Consider the following 22,171-nt stretch of genomic DNA (forward strand, 5'->3'; position numbering starts at 1 on the left):
ACCTGCACATCTTTGGACTGAGGGAGGAAACCGGAGCACCCAGAGGAAACCCACGCAGACATGGGGAGAATGCGCGAACTCCACACAGTCGCCCGAGGCTGGAATCAAACCTGGGTCCCTGGCGCTGTGAAGAGGCTGAATAGGCTGAGGCTTTTTCCCCCTGGAGCGTCAGAGGCTGAGGAGTGACTTTATAGATGTTTATAAAATCATGTGTGAAATGGACATCTTTTTCTCAGGGTGGGGGAGTCCAAAGGTGAGAGGGGAAAGGTTTGAAAAGGATCTATGGGGTCATTTTTTCATACAGAGGGTGGTGTGTATATGGAATGCACTGCCAGAGGAAGTGGTGGAGGTGGATACAATTATAGCATCTAAAAGGCATCTGGATGAGTATATGAATTGGAAGGGTTGAGAGGGACATTAGCCAAGTGCTGGCAAATGGGACTAGGTCAGATTGGGATATCTGGTCAATGGTGTTTGCCTTTTGAGGAAACAGCACATGGATAAAAGCTACTTACTTGTTTCTCTTGTTTCACAGTATGAAGTAAGTGCTATGACACTAAGTCATTGAGTGCGAGGGATGATTTCTAAACAGCTACAAAATGTTTAACTGCACAGCTACCAAAAACAATTTGTTTATTACATGTTGACTACAAAACGCAGGCACTATAATACAAAAGTTTTGGGTACATTTTATTTATCACTAACACCTGATGTTAGCAACTATAGGGTGGAAAAGTCACACCATCAGTGTTGCCCATTACTGTCAAGGTTTTCCCATCAGAAGTGGCACTGAATACACTTGTCCATGTTCAAAAGTAAGACTATTTTCTATCATTCATGCTCTAATACTGGATATTTTTTGGCAATTTTTGCCATTAGACAGAGGGGGCTTTAAGCATAAGGATTGCCACATCTTGCACAGGTGATTGCGCTACACAACAAATTTTTTTTCAACAATGTTCTGGCAGGTGTGCTCTAAGCTGTACTACATCACCACACCCTGTTCGATCACCACCTGACTCCATCCTTCCTCCCAATTTATGGAGCAGCAGCGTTTAAAAAAAACCAGCAAATTTAAGTATTTGTACAATACAATATGAAATGAGATGTCACAATGATAGACATTTGGTCATTGGCTTTCTGGCACAGGATGGCATGTATCCAAACTTATACACCTCATTGCTTGGCGCGGGGGGGGGGGTAAATTGAAGTGAAACAAAGCATTTAACTGCTGGAGTGTCTGAAACAAACCAAATAAGCAGATCAGAACCTGAGCATCAGTCAGTATTTCACTGGACACAAACATATAAGAAGAAGTCTTGTCAAAAAACAGGCAATTAAAGCCACAAAAAGATGCTTGTTTTTAATGGTATCAGAGATAATGGGAACTGCAGATGCTGGAGATTCCAAGATAATAAAATGTGAGGCTGGATGAACACAGCAGGCCAAGCAGCATCTCAGGAGCACAAAAGCTGACGTTTCGGGCCTAGACCCTTCATCAGAGAGGGGGATGGGGGGAGGGAACTGGAATAAATAGGGAGAGAGGGGGAGGCGGACCGAAGATGGAGAGTAAAGAAGATAGGTGGAGAAGGTGTGGGTGGGGAGGTAGGGAGGGGATAGGTCAGTCCAGGGAAGACGGACAGGTCAAGGAGGTGGGATGAGGTTAGTAGGTAGCTGGGGGTGCGGCTTGGGGTGGGAGGAAGGGATGGGTGAGAGGAAGAACCGGTTAGGGAGGCAGAGACAGGTTGGACTGGTTTTGGGATGCAGTGGGTGGGGGGGGAAGAGCTGGGCTGGTTGTGTGGTGCAGTGGGGGGAGGGGATGAACTGGGCTGGTTTAGGGATGCAGTGGGGGAAGGGGAGATTTTGAAACTGGTGAAGTCCACATTGATACCATATGGCTGCAGGGTTCCCAGGCGGAATATGAGTTGCTGTTCCTGCAACCTTCGGGTGGCATCATTGTGGCCACAATGATGCCACCCGAAGGTTGCAGGAACAGCAACTCATATTCCGCCTGGGAACCCTGCAGCCATATGGTATCAATGTGGACTTCACCAGTTTCAAAATCTCCCCTTCCCCCACTGCATCCCTAAACCAGCTCAGTTCATCCCCTCCCCCCACTGCACCACACAACCAGCCCAGCTCTTCCCCCCCACCCACTGCATCCCAAAACCAGTCCAACCTGTCTCTGCCTCCCTAACCGGTTCTTCCTCTCACCCATCCCTTCCTCCCACCCCAAGCCGCACCCCCAGCTACCTACTAACCTCATCCCACCTCCTTGACCTGTCCGTCTTCCCTGGACTGACCTATCCCCTCCCTACCTCCCCACCCACACCTTCTCCACCTATCTTCTTTACTCTCCATCTTCGGTCCGCCTCCCCCTCTCTCCCTATTTATTCCAGTTCCCTCCCCCCATCCCCCTCTCTGATGAAGGGTCTAGGCCCGAAACGTCAGCTTTTGTGCTCCTGAGATGCTGCTTGGCCTGCTGTGTTCATCCAGCCTCACATTTTATTATCTTGTTTTTAATGAATGCTTTTTGCTTACAATCGATATGAGAAATTGGAAAAACTGTTGAAAATACATACATGCATTTCTTCCTAACATCCCATGTCATTACATATTTTTAAAATGTTACAGTGCTACAATTTTTGCCTCCAGCATTACATCTGGTCTGTCTCTTCAGCTCCCTTCCACCTGACAGGCAGCTTAAATCGTTTACGTTCAAATGAATAACTTGGATTTCAGTCTCCCTTTCTCACATACCAGTGCTGCAAATAAATAAATCAAGAGGGGGATCAGTGTCCTGATTTTACTCCTCAGCAGCACTTTTTCTCTTGGAGCACCAGTCAATTTTAATGGAGCCAAGTAATAGGCTTTCCACGACTTTAGAAATTAAATTAAACCATGCCCTGCTGAAAAAGTGAGTGGGTGGTGTAATTTGCTATTACGTTAACATATCTCCCACTGACAGAAGGAAGACCTAAACTGCAGTTTGTTTTCCTTTTGACAGAATCCTGCTCAGCAAGCTAGAGAAGCAAAACTGCAGAAAGGCACTTGTTTTCTTCTCTATGCACAAAGTAGCACTGTTCTTCTGTGAAGAACGTCCAGTTAGCCAACAAGCTAGGAACCGAGCCATTTTAGAGGCCATGCAATATTTTATATGGTTATAGCTATATCTGTCAAACACCCCTCACCCTATGTTAACGAGCACACCTTCATATTTAATACTGTGAGGGAGTCGTAAATTCTTAAATCAAAGTGAAATAGCAGAATCACAAATTCTACAAAAGGAAACACATTTGTTCCAAATGTCAGCAAAAGTACCACCCTTTCAAGATATTGCAGATTACAATGTATGCTTTAAATGACTGTCAAAGCAGGCATGTCAACATCAGGAGCCAAACGCACAATTATTCAGTCGCCATGGCTCCTCTCAAATTAAGATAAATTCCAGGGCATGGAAAGCTAAATTAAATTTATACCAAGGGCCGAATCAAAATATTTGAATCAGTAGCTCATTGTTCTAGAGTTTCACCCATTCACTCTTTCAGTGTGGCAGATATATCTATTGATCCCCTCCTCCCCGAATTCTCTTCTTCTCAATTGGCCAAAGTAGCTGTTTATCTTTCAGTCGTCAGCCTGCTGGCAGTTACTATCACGAAAAACATTGGCATTTTTTTCCACTTTATGTTACTAACACCATGGTATCTTTGTACAGCCACGGAAGGAGCTTGGTAGGATCATATAAGATGAGGAAGAAACCCTTCGGTCAGAATTGCGATTCTCTGGAATTTTTTTAAAAGCCTAGAGGGCCAATAATTGTACATACTCAAAATAGAAACAAATAGATTTTTGGATACTAACAGAATTAAGGGATGCAGGAACAGGTTAGAATGTGCAGTTAAGATAGAAAATTAGCCATGATCACACTGAATGGTAGTGAAGACTCACAGCCGAATGGCTCGCTCCTAATCTTCTTTTGCATCAGCATTAATTCTATCAATTGTGTGCTCTGCCTGAAGGTAAGAATTTGACTCATTGTTTGCTGCAGCTTCATCCTGAGCTATTTTCTTGGTAGTTTATGTTAGTGGTCGTTCGCCATGTCCTTGTACTGTCAGTGGAAGGACATGGAGACAGGTCTCAGGCAAGAAAAGGAAATGAACTCATGCTGTTGATGTTATTTTTAACTACGGAGTTGTACAGTTATACAGCATGAAAAAAGACCCTTCAGTCCAACTCATCCATCTTAATTTAGTCACATTTGCCAACATTTGGCCCACATCCCTCCAAACCCTTCTATTCAAGTACGCATCTAGATGCATTTTAAATGTTGCAATTGTACCAGCTCCCACCACTTCCTTTAGCAGCTCATTCCATACATACAATACCTTCTACATGAAAATGTTACCACTTAGAGCGCTTATAAATCATTCCCCTCTCACCATGAAGCTATCCCCACTAATTTTGGACTCCCCTACCCTGGGAAAGAGACCTTGGCTATTCATCCTGTCCATGCCCCTCATTATTTCTAAACCTCTATAAGATCAGCAGTCAGCCTCCGATGTTCCAAGACAAATGGCCCCAGCCTACTCGGTCTCTCACTATAGCTCAAACTCTCTAACCCCGCAACATCCTGGTAAATCTTTTCTGAGCCCTTTCAAGTTTAACATCTTTCCTATAGCAAGGAGATCAGTATTGAATGCAATATTCCAAAAGAGACTTAACCACGGTCCTGTAGAGCCACATGACATCCAACTCCTATGCTTAATGCATTAGCCAATAAAGACGAGTGCACCAAATGATTTCTTCACTACCCTGTCTACTTGTGACTCCACTTTCAAGGAATAATGCACCTGCACCTAGCCAACTAAGCTAACCGTGCCCCAACGACCCCCCACCATGAGCATTAACATCTGGTGCTAAATATTTCATCACAGTTATATACAATACAGTAAACCTCAATAATTTCTCACAACATTGTCTTGACCTACTTAAATTTTTGTGCCACACTTATATTCCCAAAATAGTATTAATGCAAAGTGCTCCTAATTATGTATAGTTTGTAAATGGGCCTATAAAGAGAACCTAGTATAATAACTGCCTGGCATTGAAAATATTAACATCTTCAAGTTCCATAATACGTTCATCAGAAACATCCAAACTATTTATAATGAAACAGTACAACTGCAAAATACACTCCACAATAGCCACGACCTGAGTCTCAAGGAATCAGACACCTTGAACAAACAAGATTGTGGACAAAATCATCTAGGCTCAGAAGTAGGAGGGGTACCCATTTTGGCAAAATGGTGGAATGCCAGAAACCACCTTCAGTATAGTTCAGATGGATGGGAAGGCCAAAATTTTATCATTTTGTCAGTAAGTCCCTTAAGTGGTCAACGAATGACTTGTGGTCCCTTGATCTGTGCTAATTTGTGCAATCAAGGGTGGCCACCAAGAGACATCAGTTCTGACAATATTGCTACCTTCTTAACGGTGTATGCATGTTGGACAGTCAAAGTCAAAAGGGTATAACATTCTAAAAAGCAAAAATCAAAACTGTTAACTAATCTAAAACTGAACATTGCAATGAATATTATCAGCCAGATGAAGTGATATCCTAAACATTCACTCAAAACTAGATGCCAAGAAAAAAATCTGTCTGGCTAGGATGTGAAAGCAGTAAGCAGCAATCAGTAAGAGTACCTGGATACCATCACCAAAATGGCTGCTGAAAGCTGAAACTGCGCACAGATGATGCCGGGTCAAACTGCTTAAATATAAAATAAATAATCCACAAGCCACTCAGTGGCAGAAAATTAGTTCAACATGGCTGCTGTTTTTTTTTCAAATTTACCATAAAGATCATTTTACTAGTTGATAAAATAAAAATGCTGAAATGAAAGCTCAATGTGAATTATGAGCAGTGGCATGCATCAGTTTTCTTTAGCATGAGAAATGAGCACCGAAACATTTTTTGCTAAAAATGTACTGAAACAATCAAGTTTCTTTGCTATAATTCATGACATACATGTTTTCTTGGACTAACTAGCTTTGATCTGCAATAATGGCATTCTGCTAACTGAGAGCCTCTAAGATAGATAAAATAGCAGAAAACAGGCACTATGACCTTCCAATTTATTCCCCAAGTCTGGTATGCCCAAAACTGATAATATTTGCAGCATCAGACCACAGATTATTTTCCAACAAGAAATGCAAACACAGTTGCATGTGCAGAATACTGGTACACGCAGAACACCCCTAAATAGCATACACACGCAGTTGCACCACCAATGCATTAAATCAATGGCTGCCCAAGACATTTTAGCCACAAGTGAACCTGCACCCCCCTATCCACCTACACACACCCACATCCACACGATCTCACAGATCACAATAACTCATACTATTGCAAACCCTCCAGGATTGTGAGCAACTTGGAAGAAACTTGTTTTCTTTGAATACTTGTAAGTATTAGTTTTAAGAGTACTGGAGATGGGTTATTGAGGTTGTTTGGCTAGACAGGGTGTGTGACGATGGGAGATAATACAACAAACCCTCAGAAAGCAGTCCCACCAGAGCTGGCAGCCTACTATCCTATCAGAGTAGTTTCTCTGTAACCTTACCAGTAAAGGCCTCCCTAGCCTCAGTTCTCTAACCAACAAACTCTGCACTGCTACTCCTGGTTAGACCATGCAAAATTTGAGGGACCAAAAGACAGTTCTTCAGCCCATCAATGAGATCATGGCTGATCTGAAAACCCTCAACTCAATTTTTCTGCCTTTTCCCCATAACCCTTGATTTTCTTAACTAATTAAAAATCTATATATCTCAGCTTTGAATTTAGTCAATGATCCAGTGTTAACAGCCCTCTGTGATAAAGAATTCCACGTATTCGTTACCTCATGAAAAAAATAATTATCCTCTCCTGTGCCCTCTGGTCCTAGACTCTCCCTCAAAGGGGTCAATCTCTCAGAATCTACCCTGTCAGGTCCCTTATGAATCTTCTGTATCAATAAGGTCTCCTCTAATTCTTCTAAATTCCAATGAATACAAGTCCAAGCTACTGAAGCTCTCCCTCATATATTCCTTCACACCTGCTATCAACCAAAAGAACCTCCTCTAAATTGCCACTATTGTGAGAAGGGAAGCAAAACTGTTCACATAATTCTAGGTGTGATCTGATTAGTAAGATTAGTATCAGCAAGATTCCCTATTTGGAATACTCCATTTTCAATGAAATAAAGGTCAACAGTCCATTTGTCTCCCTTATTACCACTGAACCTGGGTGCTAGGCATTGGTGCCTCTGTGTATAAGAACACCCAAATTCCTCTGTGCTGCAGCTTCCTGCAGTCTTACCACATTTAAGTAATATGCCACTCCTCTAACTCTTCCTGCTCAGTGTGAGTTTACCTGAGAAACACATTGACTAAGGCAAGATGAAAAATTCAGAGCACCCTCAATGATATAACTTAATGTTAGTCCCTTTCACAGCAAAACAACAAATTCCAGTTTCAGCTCCCATTCACACAAAAATTCCTCTAACTGAAAGTCTGGTACCACCAAAAGCCCATGTACAGCAAACATATAAAACCATACTAGGATATATGATACAGATTCACCAAGATTATGTCATGGAAGAGGAAAGACTCAAGATACTGCAATTATTTCCAACAAACAAGAGGCAATACAGTTGGCTCTTTAAAACTTTAAAATTTAAAGAGAATAAAAAGAGAATAACCATTTACTTTTCTTTGGGAGGCTGTAGACAAGAATGGGTATTTTAAAGTTGTCCTTGAGAATGTGGGACAAGATTTTTTTTTGAAAATCCTTTACAAGAATTGTTGCTAAAGCATCGAATGCTGGTGACACAAGAAGTAGATGAACATTGCATGCTATCAGGAAAATGTGGATAAATAGCTGAAACACTTGAAAACACAGGGGTTCAGGGAGAAGGCAGGATAGTGGGATTAGTTTTAAATTGATCTAAAGTCATAGCATGGGCTAAATGGTCTCCTGCCATTCTTTAAATCTCCACAGTCCTATGTCAGCTGGAATGGAATGTCTGCAATTGGTTCAGACCAGGTGAAAACATATGGAAATGGGAAAGGCAAGAATACCAGGCAGTTAAAATTTGATTACCAATAGTGTGACAAAAGCTTGAATTGTACTACACAGTACAGCAATAATGGGGCTTTTGAGGGACTTGACAAATAGATTAGTTAAGTGTCGCAAAAGCCCCATTAGTCTTCATTGCCTAATGTAGCATAACCCTGCCAAAGTCAAAACAGTGCTCCATTAACATAAATACTGCATTAAAGAATTGTTCTCGTGACTAATTTATTGCCCATCAAATGTTGAATTCAATAAATTTATGCAGCCCTAAAATAAAACAAAACACATATTGGTGGCCTTTTAGGGCCCTTGTGGCACAATAGTGTCCCAACCTCTTGTTCAAACCTGGGCTCAATTCCCACTTGCTCCAGAGGTGTGTAAAAACATCTCAGAACAGGTTGATAAAGAAAAACATCAACGTGAACATTCATATTAATGGTTTCATGCTAGTCAGGATTAACATTTGTGAAATAGTTGGTTAAAAAAAAGGACCCTAATGAAGTGGTAGTGCTCCTATCTCTGAGTTGGGAGACAAGGATTCAAGTCTTAACTACTCCAGAGGTGTATAAAAATATCGCTGAACAGGATGATTAAAAAAAGCCTATAGATGGCCTTTTAGGGCTCTTGTGGTGCAGTGGTAGTGCCCCCTCCTGCTGAAGCAGAGACCCAGGTTCAGGTCCCAAATGTTTTTAAGGTCATTGAGTCATACAGAACAGAAATAGACCCTTCGATCCAACTCATCTACACTGACTGGACGTCCCAGTCTCACCTAGTCTCATTTGCCAGTTACTGGCCCATATCCCTCTAAACCCGTCCTATTCATATATGTATAAGTGTCGTAATTGTATCCATCTCTACTACTTCCTCTGGCAGCTTGTTCCATACATGTAACACCCTCTGCATGACCAAATTATCCCTCAGGTCCCTTTCAAATCTTTCCCTTCTCACGTTAAACACACGTCCTCCAATTCAGACTCCCTCATCCTCGGAAAAAGACCTTGGCTATTCACCCTATCCATGCCCCTCTTGAAACAAAAATAACCCATGCCAAAGATCAGAAAAGAGCCAGTTAGATCAGAAGGTTACAGATTCCTATCTAGTTATCTAGGCTACAGTAGCTAAACAGTTATAACACCACACTATCAACTCAATGATCATGCAATTTAAATTACAGAGAGTCTGAGTGTTTTACAACACAGAAAGAGGCCCTTTTGCCAATTGTGTCCGTGTTGGTCATCAAGCACTACTTTAGTCCCATTTTTCATCACTTGGTCCTCAGACTTGCAAAATATGGTGCTTCATGTGATCATCTAAATACTTCGTAAATGTTGTGATGGTTCACACCTCTTACATATTTTCAAGGAGTGAGTTTCAGATGTCCATTATCCTCTCGGTGAAAAAATTCATCCAAAGACCCCGGTTAAACCTCCTGCCCTTCACCCTAAATCTATGCCCTCTGATTAATGATCTCTCTACAAAAGGGCAAGGTTTCTTCTTATTTACCCTATCTCTGCCCCACATAAATCTGTCCACCTCAATCATGTTCTCCTTAGCCTTCTCCGGTCTAATGAAAACTCCAGCCCATCTTGTCTCTTTTCATAACTGAAATGCTTCAGCCAAGGTCACATTCTGAACCTCCTCTGCATTTTCTGTGGTGCAATCACAGCCTTCCTATAGTAAGGATTCTATTAATGTTAGCATGCAGCTTCAGTTGGCAGTTAGGAAAGCAAATGCAATGTTAGTGTTCAATTTGAGGGGGCTAGAATATAAGAGCAGGGATGTCCTGCTCAGGCTGTTTGAGGCTTTGATCAGAGTGCAGTTGAAATAATGTGAGCAGTTTTGGGACCCATATCTAACAAAGGACGTACTGGTGTTGGAGAGGATCCAGAGGAGGTTTACAAGCAGGAATGAAGGGCTTGCCATATTAGGAGCCTTTAAGGACTCTGAGTGTGTACTTGATAGAGTTTAGAAGTATGAGGGGCAATCTCATTGAAAATTACAGAATACTGAATGACCTGGATAGAGTGGAAGTGAAGATAATGTTTCCAACAGCAGGAGAGACAAGGATACAAGGGCACAGCCACACAGTGAAGGGGCGACCTTCAGAATTGTGATGAAAAGGAATTTCTTCAGCCAGAGAGTGGCAAACCTGTGGAAACCATTACCATGGAAAGCTGTGGAGGCCAAGTCATTCAACATCTTTAAAAGAGGTACAGTAGTTAGATTTTTGATTAGTAAGGGCATCAAAGGGGAGAAGTTAGGCGAATGGGGTTGAGAATCATATCAGCCACGATCAAAAAGTGGAGCTGAATTGATGGGCCAAATGGGCTAACTCTGTCCCTATATCTTATGATCTAAATGAGTGTGCCACTCAGTCGTGCAAAATTCAAAAATGGAAAATAAATTCCAACCGACAGTCATTGCATATCAAAAAGGAACAAAGGCAATAGCTGCCTGTTAATACTGCAAAGTTCTCCTTAACGTTTTTTTTCTTTAACGGTATGTGGCCACATCTGGCAAGACAAACCTTTACTGGCAATCCCCAACTGTCCTTCAATTGTTTTGATGTGGTTTGCTGGATCATTTCAAGAGGACAGTTAAGAGTCAACCACATTTTTCCAGGGCTGAAGTTACATGAAGGCTGCACCAGGTGCAGATTTCCTTCCCAAAAGGATACTAGTGCAACAGCTGGCTTATTAACAACAGCAGTGAATTCTCCATCATCATAAAATGGCTCCATCTCATGCACCAGTGAGGCCTGAGGCATCACCTGACTGTGATAGGTTGCAGGAAGCATCTGTGACTGATGCGTAGTTGATATTTGCCCTTTCACCTCTGTCAAAGGAATGATGCAGGTCTTCATCCTAACACCAAAATGGCTGATAAAACAGCCAGCAATACATGTACAGATGTGATACGAGTTGAACACAACTGTATGTTCTTGCACATACTTGCCTGTAACTCCAGATGGTGGAAGTATTAAAGATTAATGGAGTCCTTTACAACAATGAAACTATCATCAATTGTTATTTGGCAATGGTCACCATTACTGAAATTCACTTTATATTCAATGTTTATTCATTGAATTTAAATTCCAACCATTGCCCTGGTGGAATGAGAGCTAATGTCCACAGAGCCTAGACCTCTGATTAACATCCAGTGACAGTATCACTATGCCACTGTAATAACTAAGTTCAGAGATTCATCTCCAAGTCTGGTCAAGGAACAGTTTGATGTAGTCACACTCGTAGGTATGATTCTATGAGTCAAAATCCTGGGCTTCTTCAGCATAATCCTTCAGAATGTCTGTCCCAAGCAGGAACTGTCTCGAACATATAAGGTGCTCCTTGGAATCCTGACAAATTGCCTCCAGAACCAAGAATTCAGTCAAATTTCACTTGATTGGATCTCTTGAGGACAGAATGAGCTGGCCAGACCTTCAAAGACTGAATTAACTATAAGACTGAATTAACTATGAGACTGGGTCAAGTGTTGAACTTGTACCTACCAACATACTCATTACTTTATTTTTTGTTCAGATGTAAAACTTAAGGTGGTTTTCTGTATCATAGCCCTCGTAAATATACCACAAATAGTCAAGTTCTTGCGAGATAGCTATCTTGCAGTTTATTTACAAAGCTAACTGTTTTCAAGGCTAACGACTTATAAGGCAACAGCACCACATACTTAGAGTTGGGGTTCCATGCTTTGTGATATTACTGTACATTACGTACAAACTATTTACAATGACTCCATGAAAGAGGCTGAAGGTGAGCCAGATAGTTACATGCGATGTTTCAACATAGTACAAAGACATGTCATGTAACTACCTTAAAAGGGGCAAACCAGTCAGGTACATAATCTATGCCAGAATACATCACCTTTCCTCTTTTTAAGGACAGGAACCATTTTTTTCTGATAAACATGTACAGGGATGCGTACAAATATATTTTGTCTGCAGATTCAGGTAATACCTCGGTGGATGTACAACATGACCACATTTAGTCCTAATACAGCATCACGATCTAGTGATGCAGATTCACTCTGTGGTGTGCTATCTGTATGCATTGACGGATGCATCTCATTTATTGTGAATGTGTAGCTGTTGTCTGGCATGGTATCTTCAGGGACTCAATCATCATCCTGTGTGATGAGTGGTTGATGAATTGCAGTTTGGATACATTATCCATTTTACCGCGGGACTTAGCCATTGCTCATTACAACATCATGTGACTAAGGCTGGACGCAATGATGTCGTATTTTTCCCATGAACCAGCATGTTTGAGTGAGTTTCAACTCACATGCTTTGTCCTGGTTCGATGTGTGATAATTCTCTGCGTGCGCACTGATTATGCTCTTGCACAATATTCTATTTTCTTTCCATTGATGTCTCGTGCACTGTTTAGATGGTAAGAATATGGGAGGGAAGAAATGTTTGGATGTCTCCCAAACATGGCAGTTGCTGAACACCTAGAGGAGTAGTATATAGATTTAACATTGCTGTCTAAAATTATTGGAAAATCGCTTTACATGTAATGAACATGGACTTTATGATAAAAGCAATGTGTTCTGCACAACTTTTATTCTGACGGTAAGTGAGGAGAAGTAAAATGTTCAAAATCCCCATTTCCTCCACAACTTAGCTCACCTTCTATGTACTGCAGACCACTGTGGGATACAAAATGTTGAGACATACTGAATATAGCAGTTAACGTATAAACAGCTATTGCACTAGTGATCTCTTTGATTTGATGTGGTAAAGTATATTTGGTGAAATAGTCAGTAACTAGAATGTAATTCTGCTCTTGGATGTGGAGAATATAAATTACAATCTTTCACAGTGGCTCAAAACAAATCTTATATGAAAGGAAAGGTTTTCTCAAAGCACAGAAGCATTACAGCATGTGAGACCATTTGGTGCAAAGTGCATGCACTGGCTCTCCAAATGAGCTGTGTGGTTTAGTGACATTCTTATCCTCTTTCCCCATACCAATGCACATTGTTTCTATAAATTGTTGATTAGCGTTGGTATCATTCACATAACATGACTGGATGAACAATGCCCTCATCAATGCTGAGCCAATATACAGACCCACAAACCAATTTCTTGCTTATTCTGCACCCCTATGACCTACAAGTATAAAATATGGCAAGCCTTGAGGCAGTCTCCAGAACTACAGTTCATTTTCCTTTGAAAATTACACGCTTAGAGAATCCTAATTGGTCTCTGAATGACCAGAATGAATGTACTATCTCAAGACTTGTTGCATGTGTTCAGGCCATCTTGATTATCGTGGGGATGATTGTCTTTTTGAGCTGTTGTGGCTGATCATCATCCGATGGGATTTTCCAAATTGGCTGTTTGGCTATGACTCCAAAATGTATAAAATTGACGCTAAAAGCCTATCTTTCAGTTCAGTTTCAAGAAATTAATTGAAAGGAATGCTTTTGTCCTGAGCAGGGTTTGCAAGAAGGCCAAAAGATAGCTATTTAGGAACTTAGTTTGCACTGCACTCCTAAATCGTACCCTTGAATCTTCCATTGCGATAATGGAAGCACACTTGTCAGAGGCATTCACGATTTGCAATGGATCATGGTCAGCATGAACAATAAAATTCTTGTGAAACAGACATATGAAAACTTTGCATCATTGTCTTTCTTTTAATGTTGGAACAGTTGGCCTGAACTGTCATAAGGACCTTAGAGTTAAATCCAATATGCGTTATCTGTGTAGCAGACAAACATCCAGACTTTTCTCTGATTATTCTATTTCCAACACTGTGAGCTTTGTGGGATCATAACACTGAAATACGTATTTACTGGATGATAAAGCATTATTGAAAGATCAAAAAATACACTTGTAATATTCCTGCAATATATGTGGAGCACACATGTAGAGAAGCTCTCAAAGGGAAGATACCTTGCTCACAAGGTTGAGAGTATCACAGGTTAAACTATAGGCAGACAAAATAGGAACTGCAAGTACTGGAGAATCCAAGATAACAAGGTATAGAGCTGGATGAACACAACAAACCAAGCAGCATCTTAGGAGCAGAAAGCTGATGTTTCAGGCCTAAACCCTTAAGGGTCTAGGCCCAAAACATCAGCTTTCCTGCTCCTAAGATGCTGCTTGGTCTGCTGTGTTCATCCAGCTCTACATATAGGCAGCTTTGTCTTGCGTTGTGGACTTCTGTAAATCTTCTACTTTGGTTGGATTAGGTCAAATACCAGTTGATGAGTAGATTGAATAAATGAAATTGATTTTACTCATGCTGATTTGACACTTACTATTGTTAAAAACAAGATTATGTCTTCTTACTACTGTCATGCTCACATTTTCTTCTTCCAAGAACTGCAATGTCATCTGTGAAACAGTGACATCCTGGTAAATTCTCAACGATACTATCCATTTGTTGTTAGAATATACCTTGGTTGACAGATAATCCAAATGGGAATTTGAGGAAACTGAATGTACCAAAAGGTGTTCTAAATAGTTCTTATGACTCTGAAGAAAGATGTATGCACCAATGTCTACTCTTGGTACTGAGCTTGGTACAGTACTTGCCACCTGAGAATTTAGGATGAAGATGGTGCAGGGTTGTAATACTGTGTACACAACTTTTTAGTATATTGTTCAGTTACCTTGGATATAAACATACGAGTACAGTACCATTTTTTTAATGAAGTGCAAGTAAAAGAATTACACTAATTAGTATGATGAGTGACTTTACAGATGATCTTGCCCAGTACCGTGGAATACAGCTCAGTTTGAGCTTTTCTTAAATGTGAATGCTGCATTTAGAGGGAATGTCAATAGTAGATCAGGCATCAACTTTCAGATGTAACATTGTGTCGGCTTTAAAGTTGTCAATAGTATCACACCTGGTCACATCACATTTGGTTAAAGGTTAGCCAAGTGATGGAGTAATTTGATGTTGCACACTCGAATCATTCACTTTGCAACTTCGTCATCTTGCGGATCTTAACAACATGCAGCTCCATGAATACTATAAACCATAACAGGGGGTCTGTTTCAGCAATGTTAAATATTTCAAGCCCGACGAGCTATTATTGCATTTAAGGCAGATAATGCTAATACATAGGATGTCAGATCTGTTATAAGCAGTCAGCTTAACTTGAGCAGACTGAAACACAATGTGCTGGTTTCCTGAGTATTTTTCACGTAAAATGCATAAAGAGACATTTCTTGCAATTCCACCAATGTCAATCTTGGTATAAAATGCACGTTGTCCTTTCGTTTTGGAGTGTTTCAATTTAACAAGGCAAAGGCTTCAGTTTTTCTGGAGGCATCCTCACTGCATATTAAGTGGCCATGTGCTATTTGCAAGCTGTAAAGTCGCAGTTACCTCTTGAGCTGGTTGACATTGTTGCTTGCCATGAACGGAACTCGTTTCACATTATTCTTTGCTTTGCCTTTCTTTGCATGCTGCTGAGAAGCATTTTGGGATTCTGACTGGGCTTCCTACCCATTCAAACCTAAAGATCTCTTTTAGAACATAGATCACATACGTCACAAAACATCAGACACTGTCTTGGTTGAGAGTTCACAGGTTTGAAAAGCGTTGTTGGAAGATCTTTGGTGTGTTACTACAGTGCATCTTGAAGATGGAACATACAGCTGTCAGTGTGTATCAGTGGTAGAGGAAGTGAATGCTGAAGATGGTAGATGGGGTATGAAACAAGTGGGCTGCTTTGTTTGGGGTATTAAGCTTCTGGAGTGTTGTTGGAGCTGCAACCATCCAAGAAAGTGAAAAGTATTCAAACACACTCCTGACTCGTGCCTTGCAGATGGTGAACGGACACTAGAGACATAAGTGGTGAATTATTCGCTGCAGAATTCCAAGTTTCTGACCTGTTCTTATAGCCTCAAAACTGACAAGGCTGGGTTAAGTTCAGTTTCTGGGCAATGGTATCTCCAGATTGTTGATAATGAAGCATTCAGCGATTGCAATGCCACTGAATGTCAGATTCTCTATCATTGACATGGAGATTCCTCAATTTTGAATATCATTGATGAAGCTATTGAACACACTTGGGCCGAAAACACTACCCTGAGGAACTCCTGCAATGAAGTCCTGGGACTGAGATAATTCATCTACCTATCTTTCTGCTAGGTATCACTAGCCAATGGAGCATTTCCCATCTCCTTCCACCTTGGTTCCCATTGACTCGTCTGACTCGGGGTTCTTAATGCCATATTCAGTCAAACGCTACTTTGATATCAAGGTCACTCATGTTTATCTCGCCTTTAGACTTGAGCTCTTTTGTCCTTGTTTAGCCCAAGGCTGAACTGAGGTCAGGGGCTGAGTGGCATAGGTGGAAATAGAACTGAGCAACAATGAGCAGGTTATTGCCCAGTAGGTCCTACTTGATAGCAGTGTAAACGGCCCATTCAATCACTTTGCTGATGATCAAAAATAGATTTAGGAGGCAGTAACTGGCCAGTTGTTTTTGTCCTGGCTTTTGAGTACAGGACATATCTGGACAATTATTGCCAGGTGGATGCTAGCGTTGGACCTGTACTGGAACAGCATGGTTAGGGGTACATCTAAATCGGGAGCATGTCTTCAATAATAATGGTCAGAATGTTGTCAGGGCTCAATCTTTGTTGCATCCAGCTCCTTAAGCTATTTCTTGATAATACACAAAATGAATCAGTGGCTAAAGATAAGCACTTGTGATGCTGGGGACCTCAGGAAGAGGCCAAAATGGATTTTTCTCTCAGCTTATAGCAGAAGATGCCTGTAAATGCTTCAGCTCTGTCTTCTGCACTGACATCCTTGACTGCTCCCTCTGATAATTGTTTATTTATCCATCGACCATTCAAGATTGGTGTGACATTAGATCAGAGTTAAGCTCTGCAGTTATGATTGTGGAATCCCTTAGCTCTGTCCATCCCATGCAGTTTCCAACGTTTGGCATGCAAGTGTGTGGCTTTTATACCTAATGTATGCTCATCAGCGGATCGATGCACCAGTTCACATAAATACTGGGAGAAGGAAGCTACATGGTGAGTGAGATCTGTCTCTGGTGTAATCTCATGCACATAACACTCTTAGCTGCACTGATAGGAAAGAAACTCCAAAGTCTTCCAGAATAATCTATATGGACTTCAGTAAGACATTCAACAAGGTTCCTCATCGCAGTCCGGTCAGCAAGGTTAGATTACATGGAACACACGGAGAACTGGCCATTTGGACACAGAACTGGCTCGAAGGTAAACGACAGATGATAGTGGTGGTGGTGGTGGAAGGTTGCTTTGCAGACTGTGACCAGTGATGCACCGCAAGGACTGGCACTGGGTCCACTGCTTTTCGTCATTTATATAAATGATTTAGATGTGAACATTGGAGATATGGTTAGTAAGTTTGCAGATGACACTAAAGTTGGAGGTGTAGCTGTCAGTGAAGAAGGTTACCTCAAAAGAACAACAGGATCTTGATCAGATGAGCCAACGGTCCGAGGAGTGGCAGGTGTAGTTTAATTCAGATAAATGTGAGGTGCTGCATTTTGAAAAGGTAAATCAGGGCAGGAATGATAGGACCTGGGGCGGGGGGGGGGGGGGGGGGGGGGGGAGTGTTGTGAAACAAAGAGATCTTGGAGTTCAAATTCATAGTAAAGTGGAGTCACAGGTAGATAGGTTAACGAAGGAGGCATTTGGTATGTTTGACTTTATTAGTCAGTGCATTGAATATAGGAGTTGGGAGTCAGGTTGTGGCTGTACAGGACAGTGTTCCAAAACTGCCAGAACCAATGTGCATTTCTGGTCTCCCTATTAATAGGAAGGATGTTATGAAACTTGAAAGAGTTCAGAAATGAGTTATAAGGATATTGCCAGGGATGGAGGGTTTGAGATAAAGGGAGAGGCTAAATAGCCTGAGACTATTTTCGCATGGAGCATTGGAGGCTGAAGGGGCAGGGATAAGATGAACAGACAAGGTCTTTCTCCGTGCCGGGGAAGTCCAAAACTAGAGGTTTATGGTGAGATGGGAAATATTTAGAAGGGACCTAAAGGACAACTTTTTCCACATAGAAGGTGGTGCACGTATGGAATGAGCTGCCAGAGGAAGGAATGAAGACTGGTACAATGATAACATTTAGAAGGCATCAGAATTGGTATGTGAATAGGAAGGATTCAGAGGGATATGGGCCAAATGAGACTAGAATTTTATAGAAGATGTGATCAACATGGATGAGTTAGATTGAAGGGTCTGTTTCTGTGTTGTACATCTCTATGACTCTACGACTCTAACTGTCTCAAAATTCTACTACAGATCTCTTTACAATATACTTATTAAACTGTATAACTTCAGAACCTTGAAAGTCCCCTTTACATGAGGCATCGTAGATGACTGAATAGTAAATTTATAATAGACCCAGAGGGTCACAGGGCTGCTCTCTCATTAGAGATGGAAAATTGGTGGTGGTTTAATCAGAGGGTCACTACACCTCAGGCAAGCTGTGAGGTTGAGAAGGAGGGATCTTCCTGGTAACCTCAGTCAGTGCAGGAACTGAATCCACGTGTTGGCATCACTCTGAATTGCAAATCAGCTGTTGTTAGGCAGTTCTTGCACTAGTACAAGCAGACATTTCAGGCCATTTCTCAGACTACTTCTCTGTGCCGTATGAGCCAAAGGACAACAACAGTTATTTTAATATCAAAATGTACAAAAAAAGCAACTATGCCCAAAATGCACAACTATCATTTCTGTTTCCTCTTATTCCAAAAATTGTCCTGTATGAGAAGAGACAATGTAGCCTGGATAATATCTTGTCAATTAATAGATTTGCATGTGATACTATAACTGCAGTTATAGTTGGGTGATTCCTACAAAAGTGACTAACCACATGAATAGTTTATCATGTAGTCAATCTGTTCGGATACGTTCACACCTCTGCAGCAGGTGAGATTTGAAGCCGGACCTTCTGACCTAGAGATAAAGACACTGTCACTATGCCACAAGACAGTATGTTGGTTAATTGCTGGACCGCAGTATTTTATTCTTGGTCTTCATTCGGTTCTTCTTAAAGAGGTAGTGCTGCTGGAAGTAAACAAGTTGCGTGCAACATTTCACCACTGACTAAATAAACAAATTTATTGAGCTTAATGACTTTTTTTGTGCTATAGTAAGTAGCAGTGTGTGCTGGACACCCAAAAAAAACAAGATTAATATAGAGAAACCAGAACAAATACTGACATTTGGTATCCAATGTACAAGCAACAAACTCACAGCAGCTAAAGAGATCTTCAGACTTACTTCTTTGGCCTGGACTTTACAGTCAGTAACAAAATGGTGATGCCAACTGTGGATCTCAAGGGAAGTTACCTACAAATACCTAAGGATCTCTGTGACATGGATTTCACCTTGCTTAATTCAAGATTGAATCTGGCACCAATTCAGTGCGATCGCTAGGAATCCAAAATTGGGAATGTCATCAAGTATAATAAAAAGCCAATTTTGTTGATGTATTTCATAGACAGCAACCAACGATGCACAACAAACACAGAATCTCTTTACTTTCAACTTGAAGCTTTCCATAAATAAATTATTAGAAATAATCAGTGAAATAAATTATTAGAACATACACATTTCCCTCGATTGCAGTCTGAGCAATGCAAAATCACTGACTGTAATTTCTGGATTAATTTGTATTTAACTACACATGCAGACTCCAGCAATTGCTTTTGGTTTCAGAGCACACGTGACAATGTACATTGATAGTTTTACCATCAATACTAATGTAAAAATAGGGCCAATAGGCTTTGATAAGCGCATGTAATTAACAAGACATTTAATTTCTATTTGCTTACCTGAGTGTACGTGCTCTCAAATGAAAAGTTATAGTTGATTAGAAGACAAAATCAAAGCAGGCATCAACAGCTCTTTATAGATTCTCATAAAGTTTCAAACCCTACAAAGAAAGAAAAAGAGGAGAAACTTATTCAATATTGACATTTTGAGGTCATCATGATTTACTTCCAGCGAGAATGTTACTAACAACTAGAAGTTAGGTTTACATTGCATCTTCAAAATAGGACAGAAGTTCCAAGGCACAGAGATGAACAAACAAGTTGAGCAAAATTACCAAAAATACATTTGAAGAGGTAGCTTAAAGAACAATCTTAAGGGTGGAGAAGTTCAGGGAGCTAACATTGGAGTGTGGGTTCAAGACAGATGAAGGCACTGCTGCCAATAACTTGGGAAGGGAGAGGGTGAGCCTGAACAGTTGTGAGGGTTACTAATTTAGTCAAGCAAATCTGCAGAGATAGCAGTTAAAAGGCAAGGACATTTGAGGCATTGGGGAAACAAAGTCACTAGAAGCAAGGACGAAGATAACAGATGAGCAGGATTTAATGCAAGGTCAGATATGGGCAGCAGATCTTTTGGATCATCTGAAGTTTTCACAAAACAAATGTCAACAGGCATGGGATGACAGGGTGACCAGGAAAGCCAGAAGTGACAAAGGCAGGGAAAAGGGTTTCACTAGTAAATGGCCAAGAATCGTGAGTGCAATAGTGCACAGGTGGACAGGCTATTGAATTAACACAGACAATAGCAGTGCAAAACTAATTGCAGGATTCCTAAAATAAAAACAGAACATGATAGAAATACAAAGTAAGCTTGAAACATCTAAAAGGAGAAAACAGATTAGCATTTTGAGCGTCATTTTTTTAAGAATAGAAAGCCCTAGTGTCTCTACCCTACTAGGAAATCAGGAATTACAGCATCCAATTTTCTGTCAAAGTGCAAACACTGTAAATAGAGTTGACAGCAACAAAATTTCTTACAGCAAACTAATTAGTCATTATGTTGATCTCTACTAAATGCATAGAGAATTTCATTATAGAGCATGGACAAAGAGTAGAGATAGTGAATCAATATTGTCTGTACAGATTTTAAACAATCCAAATCCAAAAGGAAAATATCTCCTTCTAAGATTTTTTTTTAAAATGCTACTGTGCATATATTTCCTGTTGTAATTCAAATATTAATTTCAAAACAGACAAGGAAACCCATAAGGGAAGATAAGCCAACTGTCACACTATTGGGTCTCACCAAAATGGAGACAGCATGCATCACATGAAATGATACATGATTACCATGAGTTCCACTTGCAAAAGAAAACATAATGAGAAGTTAAATACATAAACACACATTGAACTACCGAGCCTATGTTCCTCTCTGTTTATTTTATTGTTTATGTTCCCTGCAGATCCAACAGAAGAACAGTGTGTTTCTCCTAGACATTGAGAAATCTATTCCCAGGCCAAAAAATACATACTTCCTGCCAGTTTAAAGCCTGCCAGCAGTGATTCACTATGGAGTTCAATAACCCATGAATGTAACTTTAACTAAGTTCAAAGCTCTCTCAAAATCCAGTTGTCTATACTGAACACAACTGCACATGCCAGTCTGCACGTACAGTAGTGTACTCCCCTACTTAGAAACTGCAGAGTTTAAAAATAAAACTGCAAGTACAAAAGCTGACTACCAGACCAAAAGAAACCTTCAAATTTGAAATAATATCAATTTATTTTGTTATTCAACTCTATAAAGATCTACCAACATGTTGAAACTGTAAAAGTAATTGTTGAACTTCACATCCAACACGTATTTTAAAAGGAAACTAACTAGAATTTGCAGATTAACCAACATAAGAAACTTCAGCACACCCAATCCCTTCAGTGACATTCCAATGTACTTTTCAGCAGGTGTCATAAGGCAAAGATCAGAATTGAGAACTCTGGTTGAATTTTCCCCTCACGAGTCTAAGGTAATGGTAGAACACCTGTTTCTATTCTTCCCAAATATTGCAGCCTAGAAACCTTCAAGCCCATACGTTCATTTCTACAGTACACAGTACCATAAGTTCTTATTCAGGGAATTCCAAGTCTGATATATACTAACATGGTGGGCGTTTCAATGCCTCCCCAAGTCTTGAAGTGAAATATTTACGTCACAGGGAGCTACAACTTTAATAGCTTGTCACAGAGCCTGTTTACCTTACCAATTGTGACTTAATGACACCATAAAT

At 40.6% G+C, this 22,171-nt stretch overlaps 1 protein-coding gene and 1 long non-coding RNA gene across 4 annotated transcripts in view; one reads left to right on the top strand and one right to left on the bottom strand.

Annotated features, from left to right (window-relative positions):
- raraa (retinoic acid receptor, alpha a) overlaps window positions 1-22,171 on the bottom strand; it is a 530,677-nt gene that overhangs the window by 456,645 nt on the left and 51,861 nt on the right. For all 3 annotated transcript variants that reach the window (XM_059638906.1, XM_048560466.2, XM_048560465.2), the window contains exon 2: window positions 19,947-20,047. The gene's annotated coding sequence lies outside the window, so the exon portion shown is untranslated. The remainder of the gene's footprint in view (window positions 1-19,946; window positions 20,048-22,171) is intronic.
- Window positions 3,707-22,171, top strand: part of LOC132206150 (uncharacterized) — a 47,551-nt gene continuing 29,086 nt past the window's right edge. The window contains exons 1-2 of the long non-coding RNA XR_009442861.1: window positions 3,707-4,019; window positions 10,166-10,323. This is a non-coding gene — a long non-coding RNA (uncharacterized LOC132206150). The remainder of the gene's footprint in view (window positions 4,020-10,165; window positions 10,324-22,171) is intronic.

This window comes from Stegostoma tigrinum, chromosome 31 (assembly GCF_030684315.1).
Source record: "Stegostoma tigrinum isolate sSteTig4 chromosome 31, sSteTig4.hap1, whole genome shotgun sequence".
Lineage (NCBI taxonomy): Eukaryota > Metazoa > Chordata > Chondrichthyes > Orectolobiformes > Stegostomatidae > Stegostoma > Stegostoma tigrinum.